Here is a 17,036-nt window from a genome sequence, read left to right as displayed (position 1 = left end):
TTTCTGTGTTTCTTGCAAAATTTTTAGGCCTTTCCATTTTTCATGTATATTTATGATCTATTTGAGTTCATTCTTATACAACGTATGAGGTTTAGATGGATAATTTATGGTCCCTGATGTCCATTTTTTCCAATACTATTTTATAAATAGAGCTTTTCCTTGGGGCACATGGGTGTCTCGTTTGGTTAAGTGCCTGCCTTCATCTCAAGTCATGCCAACGTTCAGATCCAGCCCCACATCCTGCCCCCTGCTCAGCAGGGAACCTGCTTCTCACTTTGCCCTCCCCCTCCCCCTGCTTATGCTTGCTTTCTCTCAAATAAAATCTTTAATTTTTTTTTAAAGGGATGTTATTCCAACACAGAATTGATTTTGTAATCTTGCCCCCAAATGATCTAATCACATTTGTGTGGATCTTTTTCAATGTTCCTTATTTCAGGTTCCATTGATCTGAGTGTCTAGATATTGATTTGCTACTGTATTGATTGCTATATATATTGAATAAGTCTTAAAAATGGACAGTATGGGGCGCCTGGGTGGCTCAGTGGGTTAAAGCCTCTGTCTTTGACTCAGGTCATGTTCTCAGGGTCCTGGGATCGAGCCCCGCATTGGGCTCTCTGCTCAGCAGGGAGCCTGCTTCCTCCTCTCTCTCTGCCTGCCTCTCTGCCTGCTTGTGATCTCTCTCAATAAATCTCTCTCAAATAAATAAAATCTTTTTTAAAAAATGGACAGTATGGTTCTTCCAGTTTGATGTTTCTTTCTGAAACTGTTTTAGCCATTCTAAGTCCTTTTGTGTTTCCACGTACATTTTAACATAAGCCAGTACATATATACACAAAAATCTTGGGTTTATATTGAATCTGTAGATCAAAGAACTGACATCTTTAATATGCTAGGCATTCCAAACCATGAATATTATATGTGTCTCCATTTATACTTATTATATTTCGGTCTCCTTTGAGCTTTTTAAAAAAATTTCCTTTTCCCCCCCATTTATTAGCATATAATGTATCAGTAACCCCAAGGGTACAGGTCTGTGAATCGTGAGGCTTACACACTTCCCATCACTCACCATAGCACATACCCTCTCCAATGTCCATAACCCAATGCCCCCTCCCTTCCCACCTCCCCCAGAAACCCTCAGTTTGTTTTGTGAGATTAAGAGTCTCTTATAGTTTGTCTCTCTCCCAATCCCATCTTGTTAATTTCTTCCTTTCACTACCCCCCAGACCCCCACTTTGCTCTCAAATTCCTCATATCAGGGAAATCGTATGATAACTGTCTTTCTCTGATTGACTGACTTCACTCAGCATAATACCCTCTAGTTCCATCCATGTCATTACAAATGGCAAGATTTCATTTATTTTAATGGCTACATAGTATTCCATTCTATATATATATATACCACTGTTTCTTTATCCATTCACTGTTGATGGACATCTAGGTTTTTTCCCATAATTTGTTTATTGTGGATATTGCTGCTATAAACATTCAGGTGCATGTGCCCCTTTGGATCACTACGTTTGAATATTTAGGGTAAATACCCAGTGCAATTGCTGGGTCATAAGGTAGCTCTATTTTCAACTTTTTGAGAAACCTCCACGCTGTTTTCCAGAGTGGTTGTACCAGCTTGCTTTCCCAAAAAGAGTTTAGGAGGCTTCCCCTTTCTCTGCATCCTCACTAGCATCTGTCGTTTCCTGACTTGATAATTTTAGCCATTCTGACTGGTGTGAAGTGGTTTCTCCTTATGGTTTTGATTTGTATTTCCCTGATGCCAGGTGATGTGGAACACTTTTTCATGTGTCTGGCTGGCCGTCTGGATGTCTTTGCAGAAATGTCTGTTCATGTCCTCTGCCCATTTCTTGATTGGATTATTTGTTCCTTGGGTGTTGAGTTTGATAAGTTCGTTACAGATTTTGGATACTAGCCCTTTATCTGATATGGTGTTTGCAAGCATCTTCTCCCATGCTCTCAGTTGTCTTTTAGTTTTCTTGACTGTTTCCTTTGCTGTGCAAAAGCTTTTGATCTTGAGGAAGTCCCAATAGCTCCTTTCTGCCCTTGCTTGCATTGCCTTTGGCAGTGTTTCTAGGAAGAAGTTGCTGCGTCTGACATCAAAGAGGTTGCTGCCTGTGTTGTCCTCAAGGATTTTGATGGATTCTTTTCTCACACTGAGCTCTTTTCATCCATTTTGAGTCTATTTTCATGTGTGGTATAAGGAAATGGTACAGTTTCATCCTTCTACAAGTGGCTGTCCAATTTTACCAACACCATTTGTTGAAGAGACTGTCTTTTTTCCAATGGACATTCTTTCCTGCTTTGTCAAAGATTAGTTGACCATAGAGTTTAGGGTCCATTTCCAGGCTCTCTATTCTGTTCCATCGATATATATCTGTTTTTGTGCCAGTGCCATGCTATCTTGATGACGACAGCTTTGTAATAGAGCTTAAAGTCTGGAATTGTGGTGCCACCAACTTTGGCTTTCTTTTTCAACATTCCCTCTGACTATTTCAGGTCCTTTCTGGTTCCATATAAATTTTAGGATCATATGTTCCATTTCATTGAAAAAATTGATGGTATTTTGATACAGATTGCTTTAAATGTGTAGGTTGCTTTAGGTAGCATAGACATCTTCACAATAATTGTTCTTCCAATCCATAAGCGTGGACCATTTTTCCATTTCTTTGTGTCTTCTTCAATTCCTTTCAGGAATACTTTATAATTTACTGCATACAGATTCTTTGCCTCTTTGGTTAGGTTTTTTCCTAGGTATCTTATGGTTTTGGATACAATTGTAAATGGGATCGACTCCTTAATTTCTCTTTCTTCTGTCTTGTCGTTGCTGTATAGAATTGCAACTGATTACTGTCCATTGATTCTATATCCTGACACTGTACTAAATTCCTGTATGAGTTCTAGCAGTTTTGGAGTGGAGTCATTTGGGTTTTCCACATAAAGTATATCACCTGCAAAGAGTGATCGTTTGACTACTTCTTTGCTGTTTTGGATGCTCTTAATTTCTTTTTGTTGTCTGAATGCTGAGGCTAGGACTTCTAGCTGCTATCAGCACTATGCTGAATAGCAGTGGTGATAACGGACATCCCTGCCGTGTTATTGACCTTAGCGGAAAAGATCTCAGTTTCTTTCCATTGAGAATGATATTCACTGTGGGTTGCTCAGAGATGGCTTTGATGATATTGAGGTATGTACCCTCTATTCCTACACTGTGGAGAGTTTTGATCAAGAAAGGATGCTGTACTTTATCAAATGCTTTTACAGCATCTATTGAGAGTATCATATGGTTCTTGTTCGTTCTTTCATTTTTGTATTGTATCACATTGATTGATTTGCAGATGTTGAACGAACCTTGCAGTTCTGGGATAAATCCCGCTTGGTTGTGGTGAATAATCCTTTTAATATACTGTTGGATCCTATTGGTTAGTATTTTGGTGAGAATTTTCATGTCATGTTCATCAAGGATATGGGTCTATAATTCTCTTTTTTGGTGGGGTCTTTTTCTGGTTTAGGATCAAGGTGATGCTGGCTTCATAAAATGAGTTTGGAAGTTTTCCTTCCATTTCTATTTTTTGGAAGATTTTCAGGAGAATAGGAATTAGTTCTTCTTTAAATGTTTGGTAGAATTGCCCTGGGAAGCCTTCTGGCCCTGGGCTCTTGTTTGTTGGGAGATTTTTGATGACTGCTTCAATCTCCTTACTTGTTATGGGTCTGTTCAGGTTTTCTATTTCTTTCTGGTTCAATTTTGGTAGTTTATACGTATCCAGGGATGCATCCATTTCTTCCAGATTGTCAGATTTGCTGGTGTAGCGTTGCTCATAATATGTTCTTATAACTGTTTGTGTTTCTTTGGTGTTGGTTGTGATCTCTCTTCTTTCGTTCATGATTTTATTTGTTTGGGTCCTTTCTCTTTTCTTTTTGATAAGTCTGGCCAGGGGTTTATCAATCTTATTAATTCTTTCAAAGAACTAGCTCCTAGTTTTGTTGATTTATTCTACTGTTTTGTTGTTGTTTGTTTGTTTCTATTTCATTGATCTCTGCTCTGATGTTTATTACTTCTCTTCTCCTACTGGGTTTAGGCGTTTTTGGCTGTTCTTTCTCCAGCCTCTTTAGGTATAGGGTTAGGTTGTGTACTTGAGACCATTCTTGTTTCTTGAGGAAGGCTTGTATCGCTCTGTATTTTCCTCTCAGGACTGCCTTTGCTGTGTCCCACAGATTTTGAACCATTGTGTTTTCATTATCATTTGTTTCCATGAATTTTTTCAATTCTTCCTTAATTTCCTGGTTGACCCACTCACTCTTTAGTAGGATGCTCTTTAGCCTGCGTGTATTTGGGTTGTTTCCAATTTTCCTCTTGTAATTGAGTTCCAGCTTCAGAGTATTGTGGTCCGAAATATGAAGATCTTACTGCTTAGGACCTGATTTGTGACCCAGGATGTTATCTATCCTGGACAATTTACCATGTGCACTAGAGAGAATGTGTATTCTGTTGCTTTGGGATGGAATGTACTGAATATATCTGTGATGTCCATCTGGTCCAGTGTGCTATTTAAGGCCTTTCTTTCCTTGCTGATCTTTCGCTTGGATAATCTGTCCATTTCAGTGAGGGGAGTATTAAAATCCCCTACTATTATCATATTATTGTTGATGTATTTCTTTGATTTTGTTATTAATTGGTTTATATAATTGACTGCTCCCATGTTAGGGGCATAGATATTTAAAATTGCTAGATCTTTTTGTTCAATTGATAGTTTGAGTATGATATAGTGTCCTTCCCTGTCTCTTATTATAGTCTTCAGCTTAAAATCCAATTTATTTGATATAAGGCTTGCCACCCCAGCTTTCTTTTGATGTCCATTAGCGTGGTAAATTGTTATCCACCCCCTTACTTTAAATCTGGAGGTGACTTGGGGTCTAAAATGAATTTCTCGTAGAGAGCATATTGATGTTCTGTTGTTCTGTTGTTGTTGTTGTTGTTGTTTTTTAATCCATCCCAATACCCTATGTCTTCTGATTGGGGGCATTTAGCCCATTTCCATTTAGGGTAACTATTGAAAGATATGAATTTAGTGACATTGTATTGTCTTTAAGGTGACTATTACTGCATATTGTTTATGTTCCTTTCTGGTCTACTACTTTTAGGCTCTCTCTTTGCTTAGAGGAACCCTTTCAACACTTCCTGTAGGGATGGTTTGGTGTTTAAAAATTCTTTTTTTTTTTTTTTGGTACATTCTGGAAGGTTTTTATCTCTCCTTCTATTTTCAATGATAGCCTAGCTGTATATAGTATTCTTGGCTGCATGTTTTTCTTATTTCGTGCTCTGAATATATCATGCCAGTTCTTTCTGGCTTGCCAGATCTCTGTGGCTAAGTCTGATGCCAACTAATATTTTTACCATTGTATGTTACAGACCTCTTGTCCTGAGCTCCTTTCAGGATTTTCTCTTTTTTGCTAAGACATAAGTTTTACTATTAGATGACAGGGTGTGGGCCTATTTTTGTTGATTTTGGGGAGGGGTTCTTTGTACTTCCCAGATTTTGATGGTGGTTCTCTTTGTCATATTAGGGAAATTCTATACTATAATTAGCTCCAATATACCTTCTGTGCTGGGATTCTCTTCTTCTGGGATCCCAATTATTCTGTTATTGTTTCCTCTTATACTATCACTTATCTCTCAAATTCTCCCCTTGTGGTCCAGTAGTTGTTTCTCTTTTGCTAAGCTTCTTTATTCCCTGTTATTTGTTCTTCTATATCACTAATTCTCTTCTGCCTCATTTATCCTAGCAGTGAAAGCCTCCATTTTTTATTGCACTTCATTAATACCTTTTTTGATTCCAGCTTGGTTAGATTTTAGTTCTTTTATTTCTCCAGAAAGGGATTTTATTTCTCCAGACAGGTTCCTCTAATATCTCCCATGCCTTTTTTAAGCCCAGTTACCACCTTGAGAATCATCATTCTGAACCCTAGATCTAACATGTTACCAATGTCCATATTGATTAGCTCCCTAGACTTCAGTACTGCCTCTTGTTCTTTTTTTTTTTTTTTTATTTTTTGTGGTGAGTTTTTCCACCTTGTCATTGTATCCAGATAAGAATATATAAACGATAGAATAAGATACTAAAAGGTTGGCAAAGACCACAGAAAATGGTACGCTAAGCAAATCAGAAGAGTCGCCAAACTGGGGGTAGAAGAAAAGGGGGTACAAAGAAGTCTAAAAAAAAATTTTTTTTAGATTAACTGTGTGTAGGTATATATACATATATATGTATATAGGTATATATACATATATATACCTATATTAGGTATATATACCTATATTTAGACTGATGAATAGAACAGAGTCACTCACTTGATTTTGGGTGTATTTTGGTCTCCTAGAAGAAACTACATACCAAAATTTTAAAGAAAGAAAAATTTAAATGTATACCAAAAAAAGGATAAACACGATGAAGGGATGGAATATGACTGTAAAGATGAAAATAAAAAAAATTTAAAAAATCTAAAAAAGGAATTGATAAGATAAGTTGGTTCAAAAAAGAATTAAAACGTGGAGAGAATTTGCTCAGTCTGGAATCTAGAACAACACTTTGTGCTAGATTTAGGCTATATTTTGATCTATTAGGAGAATTGTATCCCAAATTTTTTTTAAAGGAAAAACCTGTATGTATATGAAAAATAAAGTTAGATACAATGAAGGATAAAAATGACTATAATAGTGAAGGTTTAAAAACATATTTTTAGAGTGTATTGTTAAGTTAAACTAGGTAAACATTAAAAGAGGAAAGAGGAAAGTTTAATAAATTAGAATAAAAACAAAAATATATTAACTTTGCAAGACTAAATGTTCATGGGGAGAAACCCATGAATTCCATGCTTTGCTTTCCCCTCCTCTGGAATTCCTTCTGTTCTCCTTGATCAGTGTGCTTGGTCTTAGCTGAGTGTTCTTGAGGATCTTCTGGGAAGGGGCCTGTTGTAGTGATTCTCAAATGTCTTTGCCTGAGGCAGAATTATGCCACCCCTGCCAGGGGCCAGGCTACGTTATGTGCTCGAGTTAGCTCTTGGGAGCTTTTGTTCCCTGAACGCTTTACATAGAGCTCTGGAGAAGGGAAATGAAAATAGCATCCTCTCAATCTCTAGACTGGAATAGCTGAGAGCCCTGGATGACACTCTTCAGTGCATGCACCCTCAGGAAAAGCGCTCAATCCTCAATCACTCCTGTCTCCCTGGTCTCTGGTCGTGCTCCAAGCTGACCCGGCCTATGACCGAGTTCCTCCATCTGTGGCACACAGCCCCATTTGGAGTCTCCAAACCCAGCAGATTCCTGCCTTCAGAGAAGGAAGGTAAGTCTCCCCTGGATCTGCCACTTGTGGTTTCCCTGCTCAAAGAGCAGTGGCCTGATTGTGCCGATCACAGTTTAAGGTAACCCTGAGTTGAGAGCTCACTCCTCAGCTCTGTCTCTGTAGCCGGCTTCCCTGCTCTGATACCTGCCAGCTCTGCCACACTCAGACAACCCTAATCTTTCTGTGACCCCATGGGACCTGAGACCACAATGCCCCCACAAGGGCTCCACCCCCACTAGGCCTCTGGTGCAATGTCCCTCAGTGGTGCAGACTTTTAAAAGTTAGAATTTTGTGCTCCATTCCTCCTCCACTTGCCGAGGACTGACCCCTATCTTTCAACCTGATCTCATATCAGTCTGCTACTACTCTGCCATCTTGAATCCTCCCTTGAGGTTTTTTTTTTTGTTTTTTTTTTTTTTTATCAGCACTTGTACTTTTCATTATATAGATCCTGTGCATGTTTTAAATGTTTCATGCACAAGCTTCTTGAATTGGTAAATTTGTCTTTTACACAATTTGAAAAATCTTTAGCCCTTATTTCTTGAGATATTTACTGCACTAATCTCTTCTCTTCTTCTGGGACACCAATGGCCTGAATATTAGAGCTATTGACATTATTTGACAGTTGTCAGAGGCTCTGTTCACTCTTTTAACATTTTGTTCTTTCCCTTTTTCGGATTGAATTTTTGTTTATCTGCCCTCACATTCATTGACTCTTTCCTTTGTCATTGCCATCCTGCTCTTTGGCTCCATTCATAATTTTTATAATTTAGGATATGGTAATTTTCAGTTCTAAAATTTCCAGTTGGCTCTTATTGCTTGTCAGTCTTTTAAATACTGTCATTTTCCACTCCTTCCAAGTTAATCTTTACCTCATTAACCACAGTTAATAGTAGATGGAGTAAAGTCTTTTCCTGAAAATTCCAGCATCACTGTCATCCTTAGATGGGCATCTGTTGGTTACCCATTCTCTTGACAGTTGATCATATTCTCTGGTCTTTGTTTATTGGGTAATTTAGGATGTATCTGATATATTTTCAGTATTACAGAGAAAGATTCTCAGGGCTATTAAAGTTCTCTGGTAAATGTATTTTATATTTTTTGTGTGCAAATGCTAAGTTCAAAGTGCAAGTTTTGTATCATCATATGTGGGTGATGGTTTCAATGTCAGTTCAGTTTTCAAAGCTTTTGCTATGCTCCCTCTATTCCCTCTTGAGGGACATGCACCACTCGGGTTAGGGACTTGGCACAAAATATTCAAAATATTTTTCATTCATTTTCAAGTTTTAGTACAGCATATTTGAAAATAAATCATATGGAAATAGTGGGTTTTAAAGGATTCTTAGATGTTTAAAAATATACCATTTTTATCAATCTGATCTTTGCAACCAACTGGCATATTTCTTTAGCAACTGGAACATAGCATGCATTCTGCAAAGTCATAAATATTAGAGTTCCATAGTAGATTTTGTTAAATGGGCAAAGAAAAAAATTTTCTTATATGCTCCCAAGTCCATTTTTGACATCTGCAATTTATTCTTATTTCCTTTACAATGACTAATAATTCTAATATGTATTTAGATCATATCAACTTGATTTTTTCCCGTTTGCCTATAAAAGTGTACTTATATTTGGTTCTGAAATTAAAAATCCTCCTCATGCTTATCTTTACTTTCCCCCTCACTTCCAGTATACTTAATGTTAAGTACAGAACAAAATAGTTTTTTTTAAAGTCTACTACTTTCTACAATGGCTACCACAGAGTGACTTAAGTATGGAAAATTTATGTTTGGTGTAATAGGGAGAGCTCTTTAGTTTTCCTGCATGGTGAAAATTGTGTCCACTTATAAAACACTTATTTGTATTATAGTATCATACCTTCATTTGAAGTCCATACTATTTTTTACACCATGTAACTTTTCTTTACGTGGCATGGATTTTTAAAAATGTTTGCCATTGCTGATAGCATGACTTAGGAAGAGTTTGCTTCATTTTTATCTTTAAAATTAAAAATCCAGGGTGCCTGGGTGGCTCTGTGGGTTAAGCCTCTACCTTTGGCTCAGGTCATGATCTCAGGGTCCTAGAAGTTAGTCCCACATCCAGCACTCCACTCAGTGGGGAGCCTGCTTCTACCTCTCTCTCTCCTGCCTCTCTGCCTATTTGTGATCTCTCTCTCTCCCTCTCTTTGTAAAGTAAATAAATAACCTTTAAAAATTTTTCAAAAAGTTAAATTAAAATTCAAAGAACTCTGCTATGTCTAACTGCTGTAAATCCCATCCAGTGTATTTTTTTTTAAGTTTTTATCTCAACATGTGTGATTTTTGAGTCTCTTTAATATGTTCTATGTCTCTACTTTATTCAATATTTTGTTTAGTTTCTTGAACATATGGAATATTACTAGTATAATTATTTTAATGTCTTTATCTACTAATCTACCTTCAGTGTGGTGTGATTTTTGGGTCAGTGTTGATTAATATGTGTTTTATTTTCTTGCATCGCAGCATGCTTGATAATTTTTGTTTGAAGATCAGGCATTGTAAATGTTATACATTGACTGTTGAATATTTAAATCAATATTATACATATTGTAGAATGTTTTCCTAGGATAAGATTAGATTACCTGGAAACACTTTGATCTGTTTGGCTTAACCTTTAAACTTTGTTAGCTGGAACCAAAGCTACATTTGTTGTAGGGTTGTAGGGTTAAATTATCCCCTTCCTACTATTAAGGAAAGACAAGTTTATACTCCAGTCATTGCCCATATATTGATGAATATTCCACTATAGCTTTTAGGTATAGGAATTGTTTGCAATGCTGTGTCAACTACAAACTTTCCTCCCTCTAATACTTTCAGAGCAATTTTTTTTTCTTTTAGCTAATCTTGATTAAGTTCATCACATATATTCCCTTATTTGTACTCAGCTCAGTATTTGAATGGGACTTTCTGAAAAAATTCAGACTCCCCTCTCTGTGCAGCTCTCTTCTCTTGTTCTTATATTTTACAAACTCTTGGTTCGCTGGATTCCTTTCACTCCCAACCCCGCCTCAACTTCAGGAACTCCAGAAGACTCTCCCTAGAGTTACCTCCCATTGCCTTGCCCTTGAAATTTCCTCTAGAATGTAGGCTGGAGCAGTTTTAGGGTTTCCTTAATTAATTTCCTGTCAAGTATCTCTGATTCACACTGCCTGATATTTTAAGCCCTGTTAAATATTTTGCCCCTTTATTATTGTTTTAATGAGAGATCTGGCTGTTTTAATCCTTACTTTAACTGTAAATTTTATTTTTATCAAAGTAAACCATAGTAATTTAAAATAACTTTCTTAAAAAAAAAGAAAAGAAAAGAAAAGAAAAGGGTTGCCTGGGTGGCTCAGTCAGCTAAGCGTCCAGCTCGAGATCTCAATCACTTCCTGATCTCAGGGCTGTGAGATCGAGCTCCACATTTGGGCTCTGCCACGGGGTTTGATCTCAGGGCTGTGAGATCCAGCCCCAAGTGGGTTTCTGTGATGGGCATAAAGCCTGCTTAAGATTCTTTCCCTATCCCTCTCCTTCCCTTACTCCCTCTTCCCCCCTTTTTAAAAATTATTTTCATTAACACATAATGTATTCTTTGCTCTAGGACTACAGGTCACAGCACACACCTTGTCACATAGATTCCCCAATATCCAAAACCCAATGACCCTCTCCCTACACCCCCGCCACCACCCAGCAACCCTCAGTTTGTTTGGTAAGATTAAGAGTCTCTTATAGTTTACCCACTTCTGATCCCATCTTGTTTCAATTGTTTTTTCATACCCCAGAAACCCCCACTCTAACTCTTAAATTCCTCATATCAGAGAGATCAGTTGATAATTGTCTTTCTCTGATTGACTTATTTAACTCAGCATAATACCGTCTAATTCCATCCACGTTGTTGCAAATGGCAAGATTTCATTTCTTTTGATAGTTGCATAGTATTCCATTGTATATATATATATACCACTCTTTTTTATCCTATCTTCTGCTGTTGAACATCTAGTTTCTTTCCATAACTTGGCTATTGCGTACATCGCTGCTACAAACTTTCGGGTGTACATGCCCCTTTGGATCACTACATTTATATCTTTAGAGTAAATTGTGCAATTGCTGGGTCACAGTGTAGCTCTATTTTCAGTTTTTTGAGGAACCTTTCTCCTCATCTTCTCCAACATCTGTCATTTCCTGACTTAATTTTAGCCATTCTAACTGGTGTGAGGTGATATCTCATTGTGGTTTTGATTTGTATTTCCCTGATGCTGAGTCATGTAGAGCACTTTTTCATGTGTCTGGCTGGCCACCTGGTTGTCTTTGCAGAAATGTCTGTTCATGTTCTCTGCCCATTTCTTGACTGGATTATTTGTTCCTTGGGTGTTGAGTTTGATAAGTTCTTTATAGATTTTGGATACTAGCCCTTTATCTGATATGTCATTTGCAAATATCTTCTCCTGTTCTGTCAGTTGTCTTTCCGTTTTCTTAACTGCTTCCTTTACTGTGCAAAAGCTTTTGATCTCAATGAAGTCCCAATAGTTCATTTTTGCCCTTGCTTCCCTTGCCTTTGGCAATGTATCTAGGAAGAAGTTGCTGTGGATGAGGTAGAAGAGGTAGTTGCCTGTGTTCTTCTCAAGGATTTTGATGGATTCCTGTCTCACGTTGAGGTCTTTCATCTATTTTGATGTGTGGTGTAAGGAAATCATCCTGTTTCATTCTTATGCATGTGGCTGTCCAATTTTCCCAACACCATTTGTTGAAGAGACTGTCTTTTTTTCCATTGGGCATTCTTTCTTGCTATGTCAAAGATCAGTTGACCATAGAGTTGAGAGTCCATTTCCAGGCTCTTTATTCTGTTCCATTGACCTATATGTCTGTTTTTTTGCCAGTACCATACTGTTCTGATGATTATAGCCTTGTGATAGAGCTTGAAGACTGGAAGTGTGATGCCACTAACTTTGGCTTTTTTTTTTTTCACCATTCCTCTGGCTATTTGGGGTCTTTTCTCTTTCTATATAAATTTCAGGATTATACATTCTATTGCTTTGAAAAAAATTGATGGTATTTTGATATGGATTGCATTACCAATGTCCGTATTGATTAGGTCCCTAGTCTTTGGTATTGCCTCTTGTTCTTTTTTTTTTTTTTTTTTTTGTGGTGAGTTTTTCTACCTTCTCATTTTATCCAGATAAGAATATATGAATGAGAGAATAAAATACAAAAAGTGTGGGAAAGACCCCAGAAAAATGTATGCTAACCAAATCAGAAGAGGCTCCAAACTGGGGGGAAAAGAATAGGGATAAAAATAAACTAAAAAAAGTATATATATATATATACACATACATGACTGATGAATAGAACAGACCCACCCATTTGATTATTTGATTTTGTGTGTATTTGGTCTCTTAGAAGAAACTACATAGCAAAATTTTAAAGAAAGAAAAACATATATATATAAAAAAATAAGGATAAACATGATGAAGGGAAGAAATATGACAGTAAAGATGAACAATTTTAAAAATTCTGAAAAAGGAATTGATAAGTTGGTTGGAAAAAGAAAGAAAAAAAAAATGTGCTCAGGCTGGAGACTAGAAATATGCCCTGTGTTAGATTAAGGGCATATTTTGATCTATTAGAAGTAGTGGTATCCCAATTTTTTAGGAAAAAAAGACCCTGTGTGTATACAAAAGATAAGGTTAAATATAATGAAAGATAAAATATGTTTATAATAATGGTTTAAAAAATTTTAATAAAGGTATTGTTAAGATAAACTAGTTAAGGAACATTCAAAGAGGGAAGAGGAAAAGTTTAGAATAAGAAAAAAATAAAATTAAAAAAAAATTAATGTAACTTTGCACGATTAAAGGATCATGGGGAAAAAGCCCTTACTTCCATGCATTGCTTTTCCCTAGCTCTGAAGTTCCGCAGTTCTCGTTAATGTGTGAACTTGGTCTAGGCTGGTTGTCCTTGCTGATCTTCTGCAGGAGGGGCCTGTTGCCTTGATTCTGTAATGTCTTTGCTGGAGGCAGAATTGTGTCGCCCTTCCCAGGGGCCGGGCTGAGTAATCTACTAGAGTTCACTCTCAGGAGCTTTTGCTCCCTGAACACTTTCCTTACAGCTTTGTAGGACAGGAATGAAAGTGGCAGCCTCCCAATCTCTGGCCTGGAGGAGCTGAGAGCTCAGGACCCCACTTCTCAGTATGCCCTCAGAAAAAAGCAGTCAATCCATTCCATCTCCCTGGTCTCCGGCCCCACTCTGGGTTTACCAGCCTATGTCCGAGCATTTCTTTCTGGTGCATGGCCCCCTTTGCAGTCTCCAAACCAAGCTGATCCGTGCCATGCTGCACCTCTAGAGGAAGGTGAGTCTCCCCGGATCTGCCACTTTGCCACTTGTGGGGTTCCTGCTCAAAGAGCAGTGACCCAACTGTGGATCAGATCATGGTTTAAGGTAACCCCAAGCTGAGAGCCCCCTCCTTGGCTCCGCCTCTGCAGCCAGCTTCCCTACTCCAATACCTGGGAGCTCTGCCACACTCAGCCACCCCTGGTCTTTCTGTGACCTACAGGTCCTGAGATCACACTGTCCTCGTGAGGGCACCACCCCCACTGAGCCTCTGGAGCAATGTCCCTTAGCGGAGCAGACTTGCAAAAGTTCCCATTTTGTGCTCCGCTGCTTCACTGCTTGCTGGGAGCTGGCCCCTCCCCCCACAGTCTGTCTTCCCATCCCTTCGGATTCACTTCTCCACATGTCCTACCTTTCAGAAAGTGGTCAATTTTCTGTTCCTAGAATTGCTTCTCTTCTTCTTTTCTATCTCCTGTTGAGTTTGAACGTGTTTAGAGTGGTTTGATAACTATCTAGCTGAACTCCTGCAACCTGATGTCATTTCAGTCCCCTAGTCCTCTGCCATCTTTCCTCTATGTTCCTCCCAGTCCCGCTCTTTAAAAAATAAACAATTATCATATAAAATTATGAAAGTAATAATATTTTATTCTAAAAAAGCAATTGTTTTCAAGCCTTTTAGCTTTTTTTGGGTACTTGCTGCCATATGTTGGGATAATATGCTTTTGCAGATCTTTATAAAATTTAAGGTTAATAGATAAATTAACTCATCCATGTTTGATCATCCCTTATTTATAATATTTGCTTAAACTTTTTATGTGTACATATGCATGCACAAAATTTCCAGATTTCTTTTAGTTCCATTTTTGCAAACTTAAATTCTCTAATCTTTTGCTTTGAAGGCTTGATTTGACTAAATCAGGATTATTTATTACAGCTCTATAATTTTTCTTCCCTAAGAAGACATGTAATTATTACAATTACATGTCTTCTGTTTACAACTTCTTTTTTCGGGCATTTTTTTCCATTTCTAGTTCAGGAATTCTTGTGTGACTATTCAACAGAACTAGAAATCTCTCTGAATGCCACTCTTCACATATTCTGAAACACCAGATGCACAGCCTCATGTTTTCCTTTGAGGCATTCCAACTACTGTCCTTTCTTTCTGAGAAACAATCTGGAATAGTTACTTGCCATATCTGCATGAATATACTCATGGGATATATTTTCAGTGCTCTTAGTGGAAGTTAGGTTTGATGGACCCTGGTCTATCTGTCTTTGGGTCTATTCTATTGTTTTAGAGGAGTAAAACTTCCAGGAATTTTCTAAGAAAGAGAGTGTTTGGAGAACTTCAAAGTCCACCAATGCCTTTATTACTTGTGTTTCACTCAGGGTTTGGCTTGTCAAATGTTTTAGAGCAAAGCATAGAAGGTTGGCTAGAACTGCTGTGACTCTAGGCAGGACTTGCTAGCTCATGGCTTGACCGTGGAGTAAATGAGAGAGTACTGGCCATTTTCAATTTCACATCTGTAGGGATTGCCTTTGGTGTCATTTCACTTCTCGACAGGGGTGGGAAAATAAAAACAAAAAACAAAAAAACAACCTTAAAATTTCCAGCTTGGGAAAATGTGTACTTACCAGAATATTCCTGAAGCCAAATTATTGAAAGAGAAGAAAGAAGAACAATTCTGTCTGAAGTAGTTCAATCAATTTCCCCATTTTCATAATGTATGTTTCCCTCCCCATTCCTCCTATTTTTGGTTTTCCTATTTTTGTAGCCAGCTAGGGTGTTCTCCAACAGTGGTTCTTAAATATTAGCATGCATCACAAACACACCGAGTGCACAACATAGTTAGCAGGGACACATTTCCAGAGTTTGTGATTCAGTAGTAATGGGACCTGAAACTTGCATCCTGGTGATGTTGCTGGTGGAAGGACTGCACTCAGAGAAAAACAGCTCTACACAAAACTTGCAAATGTTACCTATTCTTTCCCTGCAACTGTAAAATTTCTTTTGCATGTATTTCTCAGTATATGTTATTAAAATACAGTAACAAAATTTGTCCATCCCATGTGTTCCAATGAGGGACCATTACCTGTTGGGGTGGGTTTAAGTCTTTGAAAGGGAAATTTGACCAGTTGTCTCTCTCAGTTCCAGATTCCAAACCAGAGGTCACATCTTCAGGCAAAAAGGGACCTTAGTGTAGTGATCACAAGTTTGAGCTCTGGCACCAGGCTTCTAGGATTCGTTTTCTATAAACGTAAGCTAATTAAGCCTTCTGCTTAACTTATGCCATCCAGTCTGGGAATAGCTCAATAGATTGTAAATCTTGGAGTGATTGTGAAAATTTCTTTAGATGATAAATGATGAACATTTAAAGCAGAGCCTGGTCCACAGTGGGCTTTCACTGGGCTGCTTGTCATCAACAGATCATCAGCCTTTTCTTTATCATTATGGATAAACTTGTGTGACTAGTAATTGAATTTGGGATTCCAGGTTGACTTAACCTAAAGCAAACTTTTAGCCATCACAGCATCCAGCTGAACAGCTGTGCCTCAGCCATGTAGCACATAAGGAGCCGGGGGGCCAAATGTGAATATCAGAACCCTGTTGTCTTCTCTGCCTGTAGGTAATAAAATCCTTTGTTGCTATCCCACAGGTCTTGTATCTTCTGCCATCATTCATGAAACTGGCTAGGGGTGCCTGGGTGGTTCGGTGGTGTTAAGCATCTGCCTTTGGCTCTGGTCATGATCCCTGGGGGTCCTGGGATTCAGTTCTGCATTGGGCTCCCTGCTCAGTGACATTTCTGCTTCTCGCTCTCCCTTTCCCCCCTCCCCCTGCTCTTGCATGCTCCCTGCTCTGTCAAATTAAAAATTTTAAAGATAATAATAAAATTTAAAAAAGAAAGCGAATCTGGCAGCTAACTTTCTGGCTTTCAAGTGAGGGAAAACTCAGAACTTCCATAGGTTTTGATAATTTTTTTAATGCTGGTAAAAAAAGGTTATACTATCCATTTGTTGTAGCATTCATGGTGTTTTTTTTGTTTGTTTGTTTAATATTTTCCTTATTTATTTGAGAGACAGAGCACAAGCAACAGGAGTAGCAAAGGGAGAGAGAAAAGCAGACTCCCTGCTGAGCAGGCAACCTGATACGGGACTGGATCCCAGCACCCTGGGATTGTGACCTGAGCCTAAGGCAGATAATTCACGACTGAGCCACCTAGGTGTCCCTTGCTATTAGCTACTTTTACCATCCCATTTATAGCATCTTTCTGGAATAATCTAGGATAATTGTCCCATCTCAAGATCCTTATCATAATCACAGTGGAAAACTCCCTTTTCCCTT

Source organism: Mustela lutreola, chromosome 5, assembly GCF_030435805.1.
Source record: "Mustela lutreola isolate mMusLut2 chromosome 5, mMusLut2.pri, whole genome shotgun sequence".
NCBI classification, from domain to species: Eukaryota; Metazoa; Chordata; class Mammalia; order Carnivora; family Mustelidae; genus Mustela; species Mustela lutreola.
The sequence above is the reverse complement of the archived record's forward strand: the minus strand, read 5'-3'. Positions refer to the sequence as shown.